Here is a 10,249-nt window from a genome sequence, read left to right as displayed (position 1 = left end):
TCTATTTTGTCTTTTCTCTGCCCTTTAGCAATTTAAAGATTTTTCTTTCTTAGTTTTTTAAATCTAGTTTTAATTTATGTGTATAGGTATTTTGCCAGCATATATTTGGCCACTTGCGTTGTCTGGTGACCATGGAAGCCAGTAGGGGGCATCGGATCGCCTGGAACTGGAGTTAAAGACTGTGAGCTGCCATGTTAGAGCAACAAGTGCTGCTGACAGTGGGCCATCTTTTTAGACCTGATTTATGGCTTTTCTTATGTATGAATAATATTGAAAAAATTGGCTTTCCTACCACACAGAACTTTTTACATTTTACATTCTGAATTGCCACATGTATGTATATTCCCTAGAAATGCTACTGTTAAATTAGAATGACCCGGAGATGCTGACAAATCCACATTGCGTTGATCAGCTTTCCACCTGAGAAAAACAAATTGAAAGCAAGAAAATTCTAACTTGACTGATGGGTATGGGTATGTGGCTTAGTTTCTAGTTGATGATAAAATAGATACCATGGTGGGGCGCAAACAGAATAAGAAAGGAAAAGGTTCAAGACAAGAAACACCTCCAAAGGCTTCCTTTCTCGGTGACCTACTTTCTCCATATAGACCCCACCTCCTAATAGTACGTTCACTACGGCTCATCAGTGATGGGACGATCGCCCTTGTGATCCAATCATCACTAGGGGTCAAGTCTTCCCTATGTGAGCCATCAAGAACATCTTGTATTCAAGCTACAGGACACAGGCAACGAGAGGGCACAATTAGGCCAAATGAGAAAGGAAAAACTTGAAAGGAAGGATACTAACATTGGATACACAGTGATGCAATGATAATTTATTCAGCTGATTTACTGAACGATGGCAGTGTCGGGCCTGGGTTGAGTTTATATTCTTGTAAACCAGATGAACAATAAGCAGGTATGTAGTGTATATAACAACTGTAACCCATGACAAGGGTTCCAGCAGACAGAAGGAACTGAGAGAAACTGGAGAAGAACGGGTCCATTAGATAAGCTGTCCCTCTGGGTCATTCAAAGCTATAGATATTTAATCATACCCTATAAAGTGAAGCACTGAGACATCTGGTTTCATCTTGAAGACATTTCTTCGAAATGTCCAACAGCAGAACCTCTGACCGAGGAATGAGTTCAGTAAGTTTGGGGACAGAAGGAGGCCAGGGAGGCTGGCATGAACTCAAGGAGCAGAAAATGTCAGCTAGAGCCAGACTATAAAGCCGTCATAAAGAGTTTCAGTTGTGCTCTCTCGGCGGGGACACATAGATGTGTGCCTTAATTTTAGTGCCTCTGTAAACAGAAAACAGACTACTGTGTGGGAGGAGCGGAGAAAGGCTGGCAGCAGTCAAATTTCCATTTTCTGGTTGATTTAATGGAGTCTCTAACAATGAGCCGATTTCTGCAGGAAGGAATCTGTAGCAGTTCACACTAAGAGATGATCGCGAACCACATCAGGTGGAAGTGGAAGAGACGGTAAAGGGGTCTCATTCAGTAGTTTAAAGATGGGCTGGAAGACCGTAGATTCACCACAGACAGGAAAAGCAATGCGTCAATAGAACTCCTCTTCCTCCTTCTGACTGAGATGACTTTCTATTACCTGCCAGACAGAAATCCTAAACCCAATTCTTTTTGAGATGTGGTCTCATTATATAGCCTTGGCTGACTTGGAACTCACTATGTAAACGAGGCGGCCCCAAACTCAAAGAAATCTGCCAGCCTCCACCCTAAAAGTGTTGAGATTAAAGGCGTGCACCACCACTGCCCAGGTCCTAAATCTAATTCTCTGAGTTCCCCCCATGCTTAGTAACCCTATGACTTCACAGATGACGAGAGAGACACTCAGAGAAGCTGCCTCACTGCTGTTGTTAAAAAAAAAAAAAAAAAAGGTCAAAGTTCGGACTCAGCTCTTCCATCAATGGCCGAGTTCCCCTTTGCCCTAGAAACCCACCCCATGACCTTTCCCGTGGCATCATGTGTTTTTGCTCCCTTGAGTGACACATGCTGAAACATCTCCTGATGTTGAGTAACCACAGGTAATAGAGCTTTAATAGTGGGTCAACCCACGAATCTTCTGATGCAGTTTAGCACCAATTTCTGTTTCACTTTCTAGTTTATCCATTTATCCTTCGTGGGAGGTAATACATTTGTCATTATTACAAGGCAGCTTATTTAGGAAAATTTTCCATATGTGATAGGCCAAAAGTACACAGTTTTACACCGATAAAGCAGAGCCAGAGTTGTAGCTCAGCTCTTTCCGTCCACTTTTAATGATGCTGCGAGACAGAGTAAAGCGGCCCCTTGCTATCTAGGTAAGGCCTGGGCTGGAACTCGCTGGTAGGACGTAATGTCCTCTTTCTGGCAATACATAAACAGTTGTTCAGAACACCAACATCAAGTGAGTACACTGTGTAGCTGTGATGTATTGATATAAAAACAAGATCATGGTGTTTATCTGGACGTGAACACAATGTTGACATAGGCAAATGTTGGCATTAATGATTAAACACTTCCTACCTGACTAACAGAAGTGAACACCATTCCCTGGACTGACCTCTTTCTAGATAATCTTTTACAGATATAGGTATGTGTGCTTTGAATGCGCAATGTCCCTGCAGGCTATGCTCAGCTGGCAGAGCTATTCTGGCTGATTGTAGAAATGTTGGGCCATGAGGCCTGGCCGGTAGGGATGGGTCACAGAGGATGTCATGAAGGTTGTACTTGCTTCTGGTTCCTACCTGCGTGTTCTGCTTCCTTTTTTCAGAGCTGTGAGGAGTCTTGTCCATCAATGCCAGCCATCGTGAATTTTGTAATACATTTCCCATGTAGCAGACTGAAATTCCCCCAAAAAAATATGAGCCAAAATAAATCTTTCTCTAAGTTGTTTGTGTCATATGTTTTGTCAAAGCAACAAGGAAAGTCATTGCTACTTGAGTTACGGGATAAACTCCTTCCCTATTTCACAGACTGAAGTCCTAAACCAGTGTCAAAATGTGACTGCATCTGCAATATCAAAAGTACAAACTGCCATTATATTGTACTTAGCTCCTGGCCCAACATATCAAACTAATATCAGATACGCTATGGGATATTTAATCAAGTTAAAACTTTGAGAAAATTTCCCCCAAATAAATCAGTTTTAATAAGCAAACAAGTGGGTAGAGAGATAGCTCAGCAGTTATAGCACTGGATGCTCTTTCCAGAGGACCTGGGTTCAAGTCCCAGCACCAATATTGTGACTTACAACCATTCCTTAGTTACAGTTCCATGGAATCCAGCACCCTCCTCCGAACCCCACAGGCATCAATCACACATGTGATTACAGTCAGGCAAAACACACATACACTAAAAGAAAAATAGGTAAGTCTTTAACTTAAGAGAAAGAATCACAGGCGCTAATCTGAATAGGCCTAGTCAAACTGACCAAACACCAAAAGGAAGACTCCTCTGGCTTAAGCACTTCAAAGAAAGTCCCCTCCCATACAATGAGAGTAAAGGGCCTTCTTCTTATCAGTCTCTTCTCTGGAGTAGGTCACATGACTCGATAACTCATTTCTTCATCATGCTATTATTTTTGCACAGGTGGGTGTTTTGACTGTGTGTTCTGCCATACCCAGCAAAGCACATTTTCTAAATCTTGAGGCAAGGGACTGATCTCTAAGAAAAGCCAGCTTTGTCCAAATCTGTTTATTATAACAGGATCTAGAGGCTCTAAAGAGACAATTAATTTGAAACGTGGTCTTAAAGTGAGTCTTAATTCAGTTCGACCTATTCTTGTAAGATGGATAAAGGTACACAGGACCTGAGGAAGACAATATGAAGACGCATGTACCAGGGGATGGCCATTTCTCAGCCACAGAATGAGCCCTTGGGAGAAACCAACAAAAGGATGCTCTGATTTCAGATTTTTAAGCCTCCAGAAACATGAGAAAATCGATTCTTTGAGACATCTATTCTGTGGGCATTTGCCGTGGCAGTCAGAGCAGAACAATCTACTGCAGGAGAAGCATGGAAGCCTGGATGCTGAAGCACTGATGACACCTGGAGTGCGTGTGTGTCTTGGTGTCCGGTTCCTGAAGATAATGTTCACTGTCATCACCAGAGTGATTCTTAAACAGATTTGGAGGAACCATGCCCTCTTTGTCTCATATTTCTACTCAGGAAGAGACAAGTTGAGGGAGCGCTATGTCAGGGATGATGCGGGATTCCCCTCTGTATGCTGTGAACATGTTTCATTACCATTGGTTAATAAAGAAGCTCTTTTGGCCTATGGCAGGGCAGAATATAGCAAGGCAGTAAATCAAAGCAGAGAAAGATGAGGAAAAAAAACAGAGTCAGGGAGACACCATGTAATCACCCAAGAAGCAAGATATGAGGTAGCAAACCACAGGTCTTGTGGTAAAATATAAAATAATAGAAATGGGTTTATTTAAGATGTAAGAGCCATCTGGGCCGGGCGATGGTGGCGCACGCCTTTAATCCCAGCACTCGGGAGGCAGAGGCAGGCGGATCTCTGTGAGTTCGAGACCAGCCTGGTCTACAGAGCTAGTTTCAGGACAGGCTCCAAAGCCACAAAGAAACCCTGTCTCGAATAAAAAAAAAAGAATATGCCTGAGTCATTGGCCAAACAGTGTTGTAATTAATATAGTTTTGTGTGATTATTTGAGTCTGGGTGGCCAGGAAACAAAAAAAGCACAGTCTCCAATTACAAATAGCACAAATAGCACCCAAATATTTGGGGCTAACCTGTATGACCTGCCACCCACTTCGGAATTGGGTGCTTGTACACCCACTCAGGGTCAGGAGGAACGTAACTGAGACTGTGCCCTCTGCTCAGCACCCCTACCTGGACCACCAGCTGGATCAGGTCTGCTAGGTGTGCACAGGTAGAAGAACATGGCAAACTCCTGCTACATACGCAGAGACATACCCAGGCTGCACAGCATGCTGCACTGCAGGTTTAGCTTTTATCCAGAGGGGGGAGAAAAGAGTTTATGTGCTGCATGCTGTTTTCTAGAACTGAGGAGGTGAGCACAGCTCCCACCCAGCGTCCCAGCATTGGTCGTGAACGTACCTCTGCCATATTGAAAGACTGAGAGAGGCAGAGTCATCATCCAGAACTGCAGCAACCACACTGCTTACCATTTTTAAATGCTCCTTATCAGAAAAGCATTTCAGATGCACAAGAGGACAGATTCAGACATAAAAGACCTCTAAACAAGGCACAGCGTGTTTAAAAAAAAATGTATGCAAGCTTGGGAGAGAGAGGGAAAAGAGCATAGACAGTTATAAAAAGAAATAAATAGTTTTTAAAAATAAAATAAAGTCTTTAAAGAGAGAGCAAAAATAATATTAAACAAATAAGCCATGTTTTTTTATTTAAAAAAAGGAAAATACACAGAAAGTCTGGATTATGTACATTATTGTGTTTTCTTTGAATTTCTTGACTAGAAAGAGACATTTGCTGGGGGCTGCTAAGCTAAATCTACATATATATTTTAAAGGCATCTTGACTTCAAAATTTGAATCTAAGGATATGTTACTTTGGAAAAGAGATTTTGTTTTTGTTTCCACAAAAGATGGGAACCTGTTGATTTCTTCTAGACTAAAATGGTTTGATGAAACAAGATCCCCTGAAAAGTCTCCATGAACTCTGAAAATAGTTTGCCCAACAAACAGTAGGAAACAGTTTGGCGAAAACTACATCCAAATTCCTGAAATGATTGTTTATAAATGTTTGTTTTTGTTTTAAAAGAGTTGGTTAGCCGGGAGGCGGTGGCGCACTCCTTTAATCCCAGCACTCAGGAGGCAGAGGCAGGCGGATCTCTGTGAGTTCGAGGCCAGCCTGGTCTACAAGAGCTAGTTCCAGGACAGGAACCAAAAGCTAAGGAGAAACCCTGTCTCAGAAAAAAAAACAAAAGAAAAACACAACAACAACAAAAAAAGAGTTGGTTATAGATGGTTAATGGTCACAGTCAATTTCTTTAAAAAAATAAATAATGAAGATATGATAAAGAGATGAATACTTTGCATTGGTATGGATCTTGCTATATTGATAGAGGTTCTTTTTTTTTATACAAGTCTTTTATTTTCCCAAAAGACATGCCAAATAGTTCTTAAAATTCAGGATCTTGTTTCTGGAGCTGGTAGCTGAGGTCTTACTCATCAGGCTGTTGCACTGCTCCCTTTTCAGACACATAGATAAGATCCAAAAACTTTCTGATAACCTTGTTTTTAACTGTTGTGGTTTGCTATATCAGAGCCACTGAGTTTGAAACAAGTTCAATGTCATTTCCTTTAAGGATTAACTCATCTTTCTGGGCTCGACAGACAGAACAAGCAGCGTCTGTTCTCATCTGAACCTTGTGGATGTAGTTTTCACCTGAGAAATTTTGGATTTCAACCAAAGACCCATTCTCCTGAATAACGATGTTGATGGGGAAGTGAGCATACACAGATCTCATCTTGTAACAGAAGCCCAGTGTAATACCCTTGATCATGTTTTGAAGCCCAGTGTAATACCCATGATATTACCCGACCGTTTGTCAACCTGGAGCCTCTTCTTTCCAAGGAGACTCAGCTCTACATGGATATGATTGAAGTCCCTCTGGAGGGTTCCTCTGGGGCCCTTCTTAATAACTGTGTGCCCCTTCAGAGCGATGCCCACATTTTCTGAAATGCCGACAGTCTGATTGCTGAGAATGGTCTTCATTCTCCAAGTAGATGGGGCAAAGAGAGAACCCTATTGATACAAATTTAAGGTCAATTTTGTTCCACTATGTATATGTATTTCTGCTCTTGTTTAAGGTATTGTGTTTGTGCAGATCATTTAAAAATATAATTAAGAAATACAGAATATTTAATTAAAATTATAATTTAAAAATATAGTTAAGAAATACAGAATAGTCATCTATAATAATCCAACTTTTGATTATGTTTTCTAGATGTAAAGAGATATATTTCAGTTAGATAGATAATTTTCAACATTTCAAAGACCTACAGAATAATGGCATTTAAGATTTTTTTTAAGAACTTAGACTTTTCTTGACAATGAGACATGTCTGCTTATGGTAGCACCAATTACTTCTGAGAGGTTCATGGACATTGAAGAAACTTGTTATGTAATTTGACTTCAATGTGACAAGACTAGCCATTTGGACAAGAAACTGCTCTTACCTGGACTGCCTGATGGTATGCAGTATAACCTGGACATGCAGGACCCACAGAAAAAATGATTGCTGATCTTGCCAAAAGAAGAGGAGACAGTCCTTCAGGGTTCCTGCTTCATGAACGAGTCTGCTAGATGTTCTACAAGACACAGAAGAAAGTGCCAATAAAGGCGAAACAGTCTTTCAGATTCCCTGCTTCATGAAAAAGTGTGCTAAATACTATGTGCCTACCAACATTCAAGAAGAATTTTTGGTGACTGTTCAGGCATTGAGTTGTCTCTGTCAACCCCAGAGTTTTAGAAGTTGCTTACAATATACTCCCTGTTTACTTAGGTAATAGTATTTCCTTCTGGGATCTTTGATAAAGTTGAAAATAGATAATTATAGTTATAGTTTTCCTTAGTTATGATAAAAAGATAAGTTAGATATAAAACTTTAGACTCACAAAGAAATATAGTAACTGTAATTCTTGCTTGCTCCCTATTTTGTTATATGCAATTTTACTATGTTAAAGTTAAAACCTTCCTTTTTATTTAGACAGAAAAGGGAAGGTAATGTGGGATTCCCCCTCTGTATGCTATGAATATGTTTTATTGCTATTTGTTAATAAAAAAATCTGTTTTGCCCCATGGCAGGGCAGATTATAGCAAGGTGGAAAATCCAAGCAGAGATAGAGGAGGAAAGAAGGCAGAGTCAGGGAGATGCCTTATAGCCACCCAAGAAGCAAGACATGAGGTAACAAACCACAAGTCTCATGGTAAAATATAAAATAATAGAAATGGGTTTATTCAAGATGTAAGAGCTATCTAGGAATATTCCTGAGTCATTGCCAAACAGTGTTGTAATTAATATAGTTTCATGTGATTATTTGGGGCTGGGTGGCTGAGAAATGAAAAGCACGGTCTTTGATTACAATGAAAACATTCTCAACAACATTAACAGATCTACTAGCTTAACTATTGGTCAGGTACTTTGTAAAAGTTAATAAAAGAGTTGCTATACGAGTTAATAAATATTTTCAGCAATCCTCAGAAGAGTGCATCAACTTCTGTAACGTTAAGTGAAGTCTACGTACACAAAATAAATGCTAGGACAAAATTTCATCTCACTTGTTTACTATTTGTGTGTGTGTGTGAACATGTATTGTTTGCTTTTGTACACTATGTGTGTAGTGCCCATGAAGGCCAGAAGAGGTCATTGGATTTCTTAGACCTTTTGTTTGGAACAGTTGTGAGCTCCATGTAGGTGCTGTGAACCAAGGTTTTCTGAAAAAGCAAACAGTGCTCTTCTGAGCCATCTCTCCAGCTCATCTCATTTGAAACTGCAATGCTTACCAAGGATTTCCATAAGATTTTGTAACCTGAAAGAAAAAAGCACTCACACCTTGATTAAAATTATTCACTTATTGCTGAAGCATAATTTGTGATTTCAGTCATTCCATACTTCAGAGAGGAGAAACAATGGGGATAGGTAACATACTTAGGTCCAAACTAATAAGTAAAAATAGGAGTCCCTTACCTCTTTAGTCCTATGGTTGTATGCTATCTTTAACAGGTTTGATAGGAGAAAATATTCACAACACATTGATATGTAAATGCTTTCAGTTTATTTTACAGATGAGATTAGCTATTCCCAAGCATTCATAAAACAAGTATGCAGTCAGAAAAAAATGAAATAATATGTGAATAAGCAGATTTGCAATTTTATATTTCATCTCCATTAAACCCCTTTGAGTCTAGGAAAGGGGAAAATGAGCCCCGGGAGAGATGCTTCTCTGATAAAGAGCTGTTATCTTTCAGCTCGCTAAGGATAAGAAAATCATTTATGCAATTGTGTCAAAGACAAAGCCATTCATTTGTCACCACTGCTTACAGTGTAGCTTCTTCCATATCAGACATAAAATATGTCATTTTACAAAGGAGTGTCCTTTTCTTTGATTGTCTTCCTTCTGGGCTTTGCAGAAAAAAATAGAATGATTTTCTGACAATAATAAATGATACTAACTATATATTTTAAGAAGTACCAGTTTATGATTAAACAAATTTATTATGCATGTCTGCATGTTTAAAAAGTACAAAGTCGGGGCTGGAGAGATGGCTCAGTGGTTAAGAGCATTGCCTGCTCTTCCAAAGGTCCTGAGTTCAATTCCCGGCAACCACATGGTGTCTCACAACCATCTGTAATGAGGTCTGGTGCCCTCTTCTGGCCTGCACACACACACACACACACACACACACACACACACACACAATATTGTATACATAATAAAAAAGTACAAAGTCATAGGTGTTTAATGATAAATTATTGTGCCAAATTATTGAGTTTCTTTTATATTTCATGTGTGTGCACATGCTTGTTTTTCTTTATTTTGCTTTTTAATTTATTTGATTATGTTTTATGTATATGGGTATTTTGTCTATGTATATATCTGCACACCATAAGAGAGAATCAGATCACATGGGACTACAATAACAGACTGTTGTGTGCCACCATGTGGGTGCTGGGAATTGATCTCAGGACCTCTGGAAGAACAGCCAGTGTTCTTAACCATTAACATATCTCTTGTCCCCTATCTGTACGCTTAACATGTATGCCTATGCACCTGCATATCAGGTGTCTGCTTCACTCTCTACTTAATTTTTTTCATAATATTTTCGTATATTTTTAAGAATTTCATACATGTATGTAATGTGTTTTGATTATATCCATCCCTATTTCTTCCATCAACATCATGTTGCTACGTCCTCCTCCTCCTTCTCTCCACTAAATCCTTGTAGTGCTTCTCATATGTACATAGACATTGGGTCATCCACCAGAGCATAGTGTAGTAATAAGAGCGGCGGGCTACGTTCCTGGTACCCGGCTGTTCACATGGCTAGCTTTATCTGAAATAATTACACAGAAACTGTATTCTTTTAAACACTGTTTGGCCCATTAGTTTTAACCTCTTATTGGCTAGCTCTTACATATTGATCTAACCCATTTCTAATATTCTGTGTAGCACCACGAGCTGGCTTACCAGGAAAGATCTTAACCTGCGTCTGTCTGGAGTGGGAGAATCATGGCGA

The 10,249-nt window shown here is 39.8% G+C and overlaps 1 pseudogene; it reads right to left on the bottom strand.

Annotated features, from left to right (window-relative positions):
• Positions 1–6,170: 6,170 nt before the first annotated feature.
• LOC142848940 (large ribosomal subunit protein uL6 pseudogene) lies at positions 6,171–6,724 on the bottom strand (annotated as a pseudogene).
• Between the last annotated feature and the right edge of the window lie 3,525 nt (positions 6,725–10,249).

The sequence above is a fragment of the Microtus pennsylvanicus genome, chromosome 4 (assembly GCF_037038515.1).
Source record: "Microtus pennsylvanicus isolate mMicPen1 chromosome 4, mMicPen1.hap1, whole genome shotgun sequence".
Taxonomy (NCBI): domain Eukaryota; kingdom Metazoa; phylum Chordata; class Mammalia; order Rodentia; family Cricetidae; genus Microtus; species Microtus pennsylvanicus.
The sequence above is the reverse complement of the archived record's forward strand: the minus strand, read 5'-3'. Positions and strand labels throughout refer to the sequence as shown.